The 13,829-nt window shown below is 40.0% G+C and overlaps 1 pseudogene; it reads left to right on the top strand.

Moving 5' to 3' along the window:
• Nucleotides 1-2,579: 2,579 nt before the first annotated feature.
• LOC104668436 lies at nt 2,580-3,587 on the top strand (annotated as a pseudogene).
• The last annotated feature ends 10,242 nt before the right edge of the window (nt 3,588-13,829 follow it).

Genomic DNA, 13,829 nt, shown 5'->3' with positions numbered 1-13,829 from the left:
TTTTTTTTTTTTTTTTTTTTTTTTTTTTTTTTGAGACGGAGTCTCGCTCTGCCGCCCAGGCTGGAGTGTAGTGGCCGGATCTCAGCTCACTGCAAGCTCCGCCTCCCGGGTTCCCGCCCCATTCTCCTGCCTCAGCCTCCCGAGTAGCTGGGACTACAGGCACCCGCCAGGTCGCCCGGCTAGTTTTTTGTATTTTTAGTAGAGACGGGGTTTCACCATGTTAGCCAGGATGGTCTCGATCTCCTGACCTCGTGATCCGCCCGTCTCGGCCTCCCAAAGTGCTGGGATTACAGGCTTGAGCCACCGCGCCCGGCCTCCAGCACCATTTGTTAAAAAGACTATCTTTTCCCTTTCTCCATTGAATTGGTTTTACCCCTTTGTCAAAGATCAGTTGGCTATATTTGTATGAGTTGATTTCTGAATACTCTATGCTGTTTCTTTGATCTGTCTATTCTTTCACCAATGCCACACTATTTTGATTATTGTAGCTTTATAGAAAGACTTGAAGTCAAGGAGAGTCCGTCTTCTTTGTTCTTCTTCAATATTGTTTCGACTATCGCATCTTTTTGCCTTTTCATGTAAATCTTAGAATCAGTTTGCAGATATCCGCAAAGTAGCTTTCTAGGATTGCACTGAATCTATGGATCAAATTGGGATGAACTGACACATAACAAGATTGAGTCTTCTTATCCATTCATATAGTTTGTCTTTCCATTTATTTAGATCTCCTTTGATTTATTTCATCAGAGATTTGTAGTTTTTTTCACATACCTTTTTTACTTATTTTGTTAGCATAATACATATTTCTCCCTCTCTCTTTTGGTAATAATATTAATGGTGTTGTATTTTGATTTCAAATTCCAATTGTTCATGGCTGGTATATAGGAAAGGAATTCACTTTCACGTATTAAGCTTGTATCCTGCAACCTTGCTATAATCTAGAACTAATTAGTTCTAGATTTGTTTGTTTTGCCAGTTCTTTGGGATTTTCTACATGGACAATCATGTCATCTGTGAACAAAGACAATTTAATTTTCTCCTTCATGATTCATGTACTTTTTATTTCCTTTTTTTTCTTAATGTCTACAGTGTATTTTCAAAGCAATATATAACTACAAATATGATTACAGACAACAAGGTGCATCCTTTAAGCCAAGGTCTATAGTATTTTAATTATAAGTTTTAAATGCATTTTCTAAACACTAGATAAAGTTCTTAAAAACAGGGAATTTCTTTGAATGTATTTCCATAGTCTATCACAGAGTCTGTACATGGTAAGCACTCAATGAGTATGTAGTGGGAATGACTGTAAGATGTAATTTTAAAACTTAACATCTATGTTTGGGTTTAAGCAGAAAATAGAATTCACATCAGATACTTCAAATGAAGAGACTTTAACACAGTGGACTCTCAACCATGACTGCCATTAGAACCAAAATTCCCCCCGTCTGAGAGTGAGACATGGGCTTCTCAGGTCATTCCAATGGCCAGCACTAGTTAAAAATTAGTAATAAAAGGGCTACTTGTAGACGTGTAGACAAGATTAAGAAAATCAAAAAGGGATGTTGTGGCACTTGCTTTATAAATGAAGAAACTGAAGCTGAGTGAGGAAAAGTAACTAGCTGAAGGTCATGAAGGTAGTTCATGGCTGAGATGGGCTTCAAGCCTAGGGATGTCTAATTCTATACTATATGCTGCGTTCGAAATGAGTTTTTCTCTGAAACAAAACATAATGTTTGATCAAGCCTGAAGTAAAAAACACTTTCAAAGTAAACATAAGATGCTCCTTTACTTAAAAGCACATCAAATAGATTAAGATCAAAGGTTCCCTTGTGTTCTCAAAAGAATTAGCACCTGAAATAAAACCCATCTAGTTTTTGTGATTAATATAAGACATGTGATGCTCTCTCCTTTAATCTCCATCTTGCAGATAAAATCATGTCAGGACTTTTCTGGAAAGAGAATGATGAGAAGCCAGAATGACAGATATTATATCTGCTAATGTGTGGTCTGGGAGATAGGACACCTGGCAGGGGAGTGGGTTAGGAGGGCAGAGAAGATGTTGACCTCTGATTAGAGCAAATGCCCAGACTTGGATTTCAAAAGCTCTTTCCCTTCCAGTGTTGCTGTGTGTAGCATCCTAGCTTTGCCTCTGAACTAAGAACTTTATGCAAACATATTTTCAATTGATCTGCCACTTATTGTTGACTAGGTTATAAACCACTTAAAGCTTCTAAGACCAGCAGGTACCTCTTAAAATGAAGTCATCTCCTGGTTTTGTGTAACACGCATTTGTCTTTAAAATGCTTTATAGTTTTTATAATTTTCTCCCTCATATTATCTAATTCACAACTCCATTCTATTTTATACACCTTGCATGTCCCTATTCATGCCGAAGCCTCTTCTCACTACAAAATGAAAAATAAAATGAAATGATTCTCGGGAAGGTGCTGAGCTTAAACTGAAGCAAGTTTAGTGGATGCCAGCGGCACCCTGAGCTGAAGAAACCTCTCAGGGTCTGCGGCGCTTGCGTGTCAAAGGAAGGTGTGAGCCCAAAGGTCTGGACCCAGCTTATAGAAATGGGACGCTGGTCATCAAATACTGTAGAAGAAAGCAGAACCGAGAGAGAGACAGAGGAAAAAAAAAAAAAAGCACTGTAGAGGGTCCTCAACGAGGAGTTCTTCAGATAGTAGAATATACAGCTGAAAGAAAGAAGGAAGGAAATCAAGATCAAAGTCCAAATCTCGGTGCAGAGATCTTCGGCCTCATTCACATTCTTATGATAGAAGACTCAGGCATCAATCAAGGAGTGGATCTCATGGCTCTAAAAGGAAACTAACTCGAAGTTGTTCAAGGGGTCGAGGGAAATCCTATGGAATTAAGAGGTCTAGGTCAAAAAGCAGAATAAGAAGATCTAGGTGAAGGCCTTGTCCACGTTCTCACAGTCAGAGCAGTGAAAGGTCCAGCCACAGAAGAATGCATAGTTGTTCTCGGGATAAAGAACAACGTAAAGGTAGAGATAAAGAGAAAAGGGGAAAGATAAGGGAAGGACAAAGATTACATAACATTAAACATTGGGAATCTGGAAACATCAAAGCTGGATTAAAACATCTGCCACCAGCTGAACAGGCCAAAGCCAGACTACAGCTGGTTCTTGAAGCTGCTGCAAAAGTTGATGATGCATTGAAAGCCAAAGAAAGAAATGAGGAAGAAGCAAAGAGAAGAAAGAAGGAAGATCAAGCCACCCTGGTAGAACAAGTGAAAACAGTAAAAGAAATGGAAGCTGTTGAAAGTGATTCCTTTGTTCAGCAGACATTCAGATCAATTAAGAAGTCAAAAAGTTAGTGGAACCTAGTGAGGCAAAATATGCAACTTCAACATCAGGACCAGCATTAGCAGGTGTTGATCCACCCAGTACTGAAAAACGAAATACAACTGAGCAGCATCCCTACTTCTATCAAGTACCAAGATGACAATTCCCTGGCCTATCCAAATTTATTTATAGAGAAAGCTAGTGCTGAGCGAAAATGATTCAGAGGCTAATTGCTCTCTGACAAGAAAGACTAATGGGCAATCCTGTGGCCTAAGTAATATACATATGGTTGGATTGGATGGCCAGCAGAAACATTAGACATTTAGGTTTTTAAATACCAATATTAACTTTTTGCCCATAAAAAGAATTCAGCTGATTATATAAAAAGGTAATCTCATCTCATTCTTCTTTCATGTAGGCTTGAATATTTGATTTGAATTAATATGCTTGTTTTTAAGCTGTATGTTTTAAACTGTAATATTATGAAAATTAAAACATAAAATTTAAGAATTTGTGAAAATGTTACACTGTTAATAAAGCTAATTATAGATTTTTTAAAAAGATTATCTGGGTATGGCACGTGTTCTGCAGTAGACTGCAGTTTCCAGAGCTCCCTATTGATGCCTAATGGACCCAGGTTGTCTATCTGGATGCCAAAGGCATATGTGTATGTATCTTCTTCTTTTTTTTTTTTTTGGAGATGGAGTCTCGCTCTGTCACCCAGGCTGGAGTGCAGTGGCCGGATCTCAGCTCATTGCAAGCTCCGCCTCCCGGGTTCACGCCATTCTCCTGCCTCAGCCTCCCGAGTAGCTGGGACTACAGGCACCCGCCACCTTGCCCGGCTAATTTTTTTTATTTTTTAGTAGAGACGGGGTTTCACCGGGTTAGCCAGGATGGTCTCAATCTCCTGACCTCGTGATCCGCCCGTCTCGGCCTCCCAAAGTGCTGGGATTACAGGCTTGAGCCACCACGCCCGGCCATGTGTATGTATCTTCTGTCCTCCTTCAGCCAGTTCCCTAGTATTGACTGACTTATGAAAGTCAGCAGATGTGTGTGTTTGGGGTTATGTTGTTTTATTTTATTTTGCCATGCAGAATATATATTTTAAAATGAGTTTGAATATATCTGACAGTGGACTAATATCCAGAATTTACAAGAAATTCAAACAACTCTGCAAAAATACCTGTAAAGAATCCCATTAAAAAGTGGAAGAAGGACATGAATAGTCAGTTTTCAAATAAGTCACACAAATTGCCCACAGGCATTTGAAAAAAAGTTCAACATCACTAATCATCAGACAAATGCAAATTAAAACCACAATGGGATACCATCTAACGCCAGTCAGAATGAATATTAAAAAGACAAAAAAAAAAAAAAAAAAAAAAAACAGATGTTAGCAAGATGTAGAGAAAGAGAACCCTTATACACTGTTAGTGCAACTGTAAATTAGTACAACCTCTGTGGAAAACAGAACAGAGATTTCCTAAAGAACTAAAAAAAAAAAAAAACAAAAAAAACAAAAAACTACCATATGATCCAGCAATCCCACTACTGGGTATCTACCCAAAAAGAAAGAAATAATCACATTAAAAAGATAACACGGCCGGGTGCGGTGGCTCACGCCTGTAATCCCAGCACTTTGGGAGGCCGAGGCGGGTGGATAACAAGGTCAGGAGGTTGAGACCATCCTGGCTAACCCGGTGAAACCCCGTCTCTACTAAAAAATAAAAAAAATTAGCCAGGCTTGGTGGTGGGCCCCTGTAGTCCCAGCTACTCGGGAGGCTGAGGCAGGAGAATGGCGTGAACCCAGGAGATGGAGCTTGCAGTGAGCAGACATTGTGCCACTGCTCTCCAGCCTGGGCAACAGAGCAAGACTCTGTCTCAAAAAAAAAAAAAAGGATAACACAAACTCATATGTTTATCACAGCACTATTCACAATAGCAAAGATATGGAATCAACCTAAGATTCCATCAATGGCTGATTGCATAAAGAAAAGGTGGTATTATACACACTTGAATACTACTCAGCCATAAAAAAGAATGAAATCATGTCTTGCTGTAACATGGATGGAACTGGGGGTCATTAACCTAAGTGAAACAAGACAAACATAGGAAGACAAATATCACATGTTCTCACTTATAAGTGGGAGCTAAATGAAGTGTACACATGGGCATAGAGTGCAGAATAATTGACAATGGAGACTCAGAAGGGTGAGAAGGTGGGGAAGGGAATGATGAGAAGTTACCCAATGGATACAATGTACATTATTTGGGTGATGGATACTTTAAAATTCCAGACTTCACCAGTATGTAATGGATTCATATAACAATATTACACTTGTACCCATAAATTTATATAAATAAAAATGTTTTTAATAAAATAAAAATGAATGTGAATATTTATACTTTTATGACCATAGATTTGTTTTTGCTTTTTCTTGTCATTCTTTATCCTCACTTGTTTCTCTAGATTATTATATTTAAACATTATATTCATAAATAAAATTCATGTGTGACATATTACTTGGGAATTTCCAAAATGTACCCAAATTATTTGAATTGAGAAAGTTTAGAATGTGGAAAATATCATGAAATTATATAGGACTAAAAACTACATCAGAGATATTTAAAATGTCTAATTTTGATCAATAATTGGTCTAAATCAAATGGTTTATAATTATAAAAGGAATGAATTTCACATTAAAGTAATCTCCATGCTGAAAATAAGAAAAACTGATTTTCCAGCAATGATTTTTTTCAGTACCACTTATTGGTGAATAAATAAAATTCAATATCTGCCTTCCCTACCTCAAACGATTTACTAAGAACAGATATCCAGGTATTGCTCTTCTTTCTATTATGAATTTGAGTTTAAATTGAATAGAAATCAGAATACAACTTAGCAGACAAAAGAAAACTGATGTAAAAGGACTGAAGAGCTGTGTGGGGACGGAAAGAAGGAAGGAAGGAAGGAAGGAAGGAAGGAAGGAAGGAAGGAAGGAAGGAAGGAAGGAAGGAAGGAAGGAAGGAAGGAAAAGGGGGAGGGAGGGAGGGAGGGAAGAAAGAGGAAATACATAGTTGGAACAGTTAGAACCAAACCCTCAGAACTTTGGTATGTCAAGAGTGTCTGGGCAGTCTTCTTCTTCCATCCAGGCCCCATCATTGCAGAAAGATCTTTCTTGAGCACTGTCAGAGAAGTCTGCAGGGAAGTCACCCTCCCTCCCTCCCTTCCTTCCTTCATTTTTGAGACAGAGTCTTACTCTGTTACCCAGGCTGGAGTGCAGTGGGGCGATCTTTACTCACTGCAACCTCTGCCCCCCAGGTTCAAGCAATTCTCCTGCCTCAACCTCCCGAGTAGGTGGAATTATAGGCACCCACCACCACACCCAGCTAATTTTTGTATTTTAGTAGAGATGGGGTTTCACCATGTTGGCCAGGCTGGTCTTGAACTCCTGACCTCAAGTGATCCTCCCGCCTCAGCCTCCCAAAATGCTGGGACTACAAGCATAAGTCACCGTGCCTGGACCTTTCTTCATTACTAATTCTTGTCAGTACCTCCCATCTGCTAAGCTTGGGAGCATTTCCTAATGTCTAACTTACATCCTTACTCTTTCAATTCAGGTTGGTTATCACATTGGGCAAATGAAAATGCTCTCCTGGATTAGATGTCTAATTCATAGTGCCCCACATCTCCCATTTTCTCAGCACACGTCTCCAGCAGCGATCCCCAGGCAGGCACGACCCAACTGTACACTGTACTTGGCCTCCACTGCAGGGTGTAGTCCCGCCTCCTGCTCCAGGGCTTGAGGACAATGCTCTGGCACCGATGGAACGTGAGGGTGTTACCATCTTACAGGTCACTGGGAAACAGGAGCTGATGGAAACACCAGGGTTCCACAGATAGAGGTACTAGCTGCCCGCAACAGTGAGTCACTTGAGAATTCACCCTGTATTACCTTCCCATCCTTTCCTGTTGCAGTCCTCCATTTCTGTTCTCTGGAATTACCTGCACTCCTTTGGCTCAGCCCTTGCTTTTGTGAGGAACCCAACGCAATGTGCTCAGTATCAGCACATATCCTTTTTCTCAGCTCTTGAAGGCTAGTTATTTAATGGTGTTTGATTTGGGATAAATTAACTCACCTTTTCACCCCAGAGAGAAAGCTCCTCCTAATAAAATGCTTACTTAGTGTCCAATAGTCTCTGCCATTTTAAGGGATCTCATAGTATTTCATATTCTCTCTCTCTCTATATATGTGTGTGTATATATTTGAGAAACTAAAAATTATAGAGAGATACAGAGAATAATGTCATAAACACTTCTGTACTTATTACACAAAAAAAACAAATCTAGGCCGGGCGCGGTGGCTCAAGCCTGTAATCCCAGCACTTTGGGAGGCCAAGACGGGCGGATCACGAGGTCAGGAGATCGAGACCATCCTGGCTAACACGGTGAAACCCCGTCTCTACTAAAAAAATACAAAAATCTAGCCGGGCGAGGTGGCGGGCGCCTGTAGTCCCAGCTACTCCGGAGGCTGAGGCAGGAGAATGGCGTAAACCCGGGAGGCGGAGCTTGCAGTGAGCTGAGATCCGGCCACTGCACTCCAGCCCGGGTGACAGAGCGAGACTCCGTCTCAAAAAAAAAAAAAAAAAAAAAAAAAAAACCAAATCTAGATATTTTATTTCGGACACATTTATAAAAGAACATAAAAACACTGGAGAGAACGTTGAAATCTCTATTTTTAATTTTCCAAGCCTCATTTCCCTACATCAATCCCCAGAAGCTGCCACTACTCTGAATTTGATATATTTTTAGCCTTATTTTGTTCGCAAAATATTATTTTGCATGGTTTAATATTTACACCATTATTTCAATTAAAAATTTGCTTTAAAATTTACATAAATGGTATCACACCGTATGTTTCATTTTGAAACACTTTTATCCGTTTTATTTTTGTAAAGTGTATGCATGTTGATACATATGGTTCCAGATCATTTCTCTTATTTACTGTAATATTCTACTATATGACTATAATTTATTCATCTGTTTCTTCTTTTAGACATTTTTGGATGTCCCTGGGGTTTTTCCCTCCTATGAATAGTACTGCTGCTGTGAACACATTTTTGTACACATCTTTTGGTATACATGTGCAAGTTTTTTTTCAGGTGTTTTCTTGGTCACAAGGAAAGGACATTTCTAACTCTTCCATATGTTGCCAAACTACTCTTTCGAGTGGTTCTTCCACTAGCAAAATGAGAATTTCTGCTTTTTCATATTTCAGTCATCATTTGATATACTAAACTCCTTTAAAATACTTCGCTAGTCTTATGAGTTTGAATGGATCTCCTTTTGTTTCATTTTGCATTTCCCCAATTATTAGTGAAGTTTAGTGTCTATTCAATTATTGAGCCATGAGTTTTCTTCTTTTAAGATTAAAATGTCTGTCCGTTGGACTGCTTTTGTCCAACTGATGTGTAAGAATTCTTCAGATCTTTTTATACCAAGCTTTTGCTTATTGTTGATGTTGCAAATCTATTTCCTGGTACTGTGTCCCAAGTTGGTTCCTTTTGGTGGGTTCGTGATCTCACTGACTTCAAGTATGAAGCTGCGGACCTTCCTGGTGAGTGTTACGATTCTTAAAGGTGGCAATGACCCAAAGAGTGAGCAGCAGCAAAATCTATTGTGAAGAATGAAGGAACAAACAGTCCACAACGTGGAAGCCGGTTGCAGCTGCCGGCTGGGGGCGCCAGCATTTATTCCTTTGTCTCCACCCATGTCCTGCTGATTGGTCCATTTTACAGGGTGCTGATTGGTCCATTTTACAAACCTCTAGCTGGGTACAGAGCACTGATTGGTGCATTTTACAAACCTCTAGCTAACTGTGGAAAAGTTCTCCAAGTTCCCACTCGACCTAGGAAGTCCAGCTGGCTTCACCTCTCAATATGTCTCCTATATTTAGTTTGTCTAGAGTGTCTTCTGTAGTACTCAATTTTTAAAGTTTGATTAAGTCAAATATATCAATTTTAATTTATCAGCTAATTAATTTTCATGTAGTCAGACTTTTCTCATGAGTTAATCAGCTATTTTAAAGAATCATCTTTCAGTTTGGTTTGTCTGCTTGGTTTGTTGGTTTATCTTTCTCTGATTTCTGTTCTTTTTTTTTTTTGAGACGGAGTCTTCCTCTGTCGCCCAGGCTGGAGTGCAGTGGCCAGATCTCGGCTCACTGCAAGCTCCGCCTCCCGGGTTTACACCATTCTCCTGCCTCAGCCTCCCGAATAGCTGGGACTACAGGCGCCTGCCACCTCGCGCGGCTAGATTTTGTATTTTTTAGTAGAGACGGGGTTTCACCATGTTAGCCAGGATGGTCTCGATCTCCTGACCTCGTGATCTGCCCGTCTCGGCCTCCCAAAGTGCTGGGATTACAGGCTTGAGCCACCGCGCTCGGCTGTTCTTATGTTTACTAATTCTTTCTTCCCCTTATTTCAGCAGACTCTGTTTTTATTTTCTGACTTTACTACCTTCATCTTAGTCTTTCAACAAATTCATTTTAATTCACTTTGTCTGCATTTTTGATATTTTGAAGTATACAGTACTTTTAGTGACAATGGTTCTAGAGATTTTCCTTCTTAAACCATGGTACACTTAAAATTTTTAAGTTTAAACAAAATAATTTATATACATACTAGAAAAGGAAAACAGAATTTATCTCCCATTTCTCCTGTCCCTCTGTTCCCTCCCCAGATGAGGGCAACAAGATTATTGGAGCGCCAACCCAGGTTACTTAAACTTTATGTTATGTAAGATGAGAAAAATGGGTGTTTATTTGAAATGATATATTATTATATATTATTTACTTTTCTGTTACATAAATGCTATCATTTAAACAAAATGAAATGATGAATTTATTGTTTAAACAAAAACAACAGAACTAGCTGACAGTGGCAATTAGTAGTAGGGATGATTAAACAAAAAATATGTGTGAGGGAAATATAACAATATTTTCATAATTTTTTATTCTCTGACATATCAACTTATTTTAACTATTTATTAAATTTAATAAATTCTGTAGGTCATGTAATTGTGTATTCTCAAGATACATGTGGGCCGGGCGCGGTGGCTCAAGCCTGTATCCCAGCACTTTGGGAGGCCGAGACGGGCGGATCACGAGGTCAGGAGATCGAGACCATCCTGGCTAACACCGTGAAACCCCGTCTCTACTAAAAAAATACAAAAAACTAGCCGGGCGAGGTGGCGGGCGCCTGTAGTCCCAGCTACTCGGGAGGCTGAGGCAGGAGAATGGCATAAACCCGGGAGGCGGAGCTTGCAGTGAGCTGAGATCCGGCCACTGCACTCCAGCCTGGGTGACAGAGCAAGACTCCGCCTCAAAAAAAAAAAAAAAAAAAAAAAAAAAAAAAAACAAGATACATGTGAATGTTTTAACAAGGAGAAAGTAGAATAGGACTAACCAAAGAGAGATTACCTATATTAAGTCAAAAACAACAATGATATCTTTCTTCTGTACCATGAGAGAGTGGGATATTTTTACTCTTTCTGTTTCATTTTTCTTAATACTTCCCTGAACTGCTACACGCTTAAGTCACATCAGTCACCTCACTCACTCATCACTCAATGCCCCATTGCAGGGAACCCCAACTTGTGGGTGCCAACATCAGTGGGCAATGGCCATGGTTGCAGGGGATCTATGCTGTACTCGGCCCCTATTTTTTAGGACGCCCTATGGGTTTTGTACTTTTCCCTCAACTTTCCTCATCCATCATGAAAAACTGAGACATCTTGTGTCCTAGGACTGAGGATTTTTCCAGAGTGTGGGACTGACAGTCCTGAGTCAGCCTGGACACCTGGCCACCCCAGCAAAGTAGTAATTTTAGCTCTTAGCTGGTTCTCTTGGTCTTAGTCTCCATATTGCTAAATAACATACTTACATTGCTATTTCTTGATTATTCTATCTCAGATATCATTTACTGTGGTTTAGTATGAAAATGAGGATTTGACTCTTTCCAAATCCTTTTTTCTTATCTCCAGTGTATTTCTTTTTGTTGCTTTCCATATTCACTTTTTTTTGGAGAAAACCATGCAGTGGCTTCCCAAGAAGTGTTGCATGCGAGGGGAGGTTTTTAAAAAATAAGTGTCTGTGCATCGCCCCCCATCCCATCGTTTCCCGTCTGGAAAAACACACAGAATTGTGTGGGGTGTTTTTGATACTCTAAAACAATGACTTTACAAAGGAAAAGAGTCTTATCCCAAAAACACACTCTTTTCACTTATCCCCAAAGGAGACTAACCATAAAAAGTTTTCAAAAGTGAATCAAGATGTCAACACCTTCATTTTTAAGGACTGGAAGGTACCTATGCTGCCAAAATGCCTGCACCATCCTCTCACTCCATTTCCCATTTCCACATTCACAGGGCAAGATCTTTTCAAGGCAACTCTTATTAAAACGTGTTGGCTATTTCCTTATAGAGCATCAAGATAAGAAAGGCTGATGTTATTATGCCTGCCCCTGCTTTGATGTGGTTATGGAAAATTGAGCAGCTCAGCTTTCCTGGTCACTAACACTAACCTTTCACATCAGGATTTCCTGCAGTTTAAGGGTGAGAGACTGACTAGGGGAATGCTGATGTCTTACAGCAGTAGCAATAGATTTTCTATTTCTTTATGATGTACACTTGGTAGATTGCGTGTTACAGCAAGCATCACTTGCTTTTCACACGTGGTTCCTACAGACTCCTCAATTTTGTCCAAAATTTAATGCTCACCTTTCTTTACAGTGCCATCTGCTGCTGCCTCTGACTACTGCATTTTTCCCGTTTGCTTAGTCCACACCCAGTGTGGTAAAAGATGGGAAAGAGAAAGCCATCCTCTCATTAAAGTAAATATTGGTTCGGCATATACTAAGCATCAGGCACTTTTTTTTTCACAGACACTACAGAAATATATTGACACAGGCAAAATGTTGTATTTTCTGTACCCTATAGTCTCACTTAATAATAGGTACATCAGGCTGGACACGGTGGTTCATGCCTATAATCCCAACACTTTGGGAGGCTGAGGCGGGTGGATCACCTGAGATCAGGGGTTCAAGACCAGCCTGGACAACATGGCTAAACCCTATCTCTCTTAAAAATACAAAAATTAGCCAGGCATGGTGACTCATTCCTGTAATCCCAGCTACTCGGGAGGCTGAGGCAGGAGAATCACTTGAACCCAGGAGGCGAAAGTTGCAGTGAGCCGAGATTGCGCCATTGCACTCCAGCCGGAGACAGAGTGAAACTCCATCTCAAAAATAAATAAATAAATAAATAAATAAACAAACAAAATAATAGGTACAGTAAGTAACAGGGGATGATATCAAAGAAAAATTGAACAGAATAAAATGCAAAGAGACTTGTGGGGTGCTATTTTATACAGGGTGGTCATGAAAGACCTTTCTGCTAGCTATTTCTGAATGTAGTGTAGGCATTGAGCCATGTAGATGTTTGGGAGAAAATTTTCAGGCCTAGGATCAGCAAATGCGGAGATCTAGGAGAAGGATCATTCAGCAGAGGGAACAGCAAATACAAAGGTCCTGAAGCAGAAGCACATGGGGCATCTTCCAGGCTGGGGGAGGAGGTGGTGCTTGAGAGCAGAGTGAGGGAGTGAGGTGCTGGTGATGAGGGCTGAAGTAGAAGCCATGACCAGGTCATGGAACACTATATTGGCCACAGTGAGGACCCCAAATTTTTCTAAGTGTGATGGGAAGCTACTGGGCAGTTTTGAGCGGAAGAATATCATAATCACATTCAGATTTTGAAAGAATTGCACTGTCTGTTATGCAAATAGCCAAGAGCAGAAGAATAGACAGTGATGCCATCCTGAGGGCTAGCAATGGAGGCAAAGGGAAGAGATTCTGGGTTTTGGATATATGTGAAGAGAATGCTGAAAGGATTTGCGAGCAGGTTAAATACTGAGTGTGAAACAAACACAGATGTCAACGATGATGCAGAGTTTTGGCCTGAGCAGTAGTGTGAATGGCGGTGCCATTTTCTGAGACTGAGAATCCTGGGGGAAAGCAGGTTTGGGGACAAGAACAAGAGTCTGGTTTTGGATGTCGATTTACATTTGCATTTCGAACCAACATTGCATTCTAGGAATAAATCCCACTTGGTCGTGATGTGTAAGCCTTTTAATGTGCTGTTGAATTCAGTTTGCTGGTATTTTGTTGATGATTTTTGCATCGATATTCATTAAAGATATTGGTCTGCAGTTTTCTTGTAGTATCTTTGGCTTTGGTATAAGGGTAGTGCTGCACTCATAAAATGAGTGTGGGAGTGTTCCCTGCCTCCTCTTTAATTTTTTGAAAGAGTTTTAGGAGGATTGGTATTAATTATTCCTTAAATATTTGGTAGAATTCTCCAGTGAAGTCATCTGGTCCTAGGCTTTTCTTTGTTGGGAGGTTTTTGATTATTGATTCAATCTCCTTGCTAGTTTTAGCTCTCTTTAGATTTTCTATTTCTTTA

This window comes from Rhinopithecus roxellana, chromosome 16 (genome assembly GCF_007565055.1).
Source record: "Rhinopithecus roxellana isolate Shanxi Qingling chromosome 16, ASM756505v1, whole genome shotgun sequence".
Classification (NCBI taxonomy): Eukaryota; Metazoa; Chordata; class Mammalia; order Primates; family Cercopithecidae; genus Rhinopithecus; species Rhinopithecus roxellana.
This window is presented reverse-complemented; position numbering and strand designations above follow the sequence as displayed.